Genomic DNA, 672 nt, shown 5'->3' on the forward strand with positions numbered 1-672 from the left:
TACCTGGCAATAAACCACCACCACCTAGGAATGTTCGATATCGTAGTTCTGAATATCGATATTTCATCGCACGATAATCGATTTTTTAATCGATATATCGAAGACATCGATACTTTACCCGCAATATCGATATTTAAGTTGAAATTTAATTTTCATCTACAAAGAAGTGTATGGAAAAATACTAAAGTAGGTTTAAGCAACAGCTTGTGTGATTTATTTAGCTGTTAGGTTTGACAAACCGCTTGAGTCGACCAGCATGCCGTTTTAATCCTCAGTAAATATACAATATGGAAATAACATATTTAGTTGAGTTGACAAGCAGGTCTAATAGGGAATTTACATGATTCGACTTTCACAGGCGATTAGTTGAACCAAAAGTTGAACGAAAGTAGGCAGCCGACCAACTTCATTGAAAGCGATTAGTTGAAAGGCCGTTTATATCAGGCGATTGTTGCTTTCAACTAAAAATCGCCTGAAAAATCGCCTCATGTAAATTCCCTATAATGTTCTATTCAATTGGGAGTAGTATTTTCAACATCGATTTTTCCGATATCGATATTGTTCACCCCAATATATCGCCATATCGATTTTACACGCAATGAATTAAATCGATTCATGATATCGATACTTTCTTAAATATCGATCATTCCTACCACCACCAGTAAACAACCT

Source organism: Rhagoletis pomonella, unplaced genomic scaffold (assembly GCF_013731165.1).
Source record: "Rhagoletis pomonella isolate Grant_MI unplaced genomic scaffold, Rhpom_1.0 Rhpom_scaffold_00005, whole genome shotgun sequence".
Taxonomy (NCBI): Eukaryota; Metazoa; Arthropoda; class Insecta; order Diptera; family Tephritidae; genus Rhagoletis; species Rhagoletis pomonella.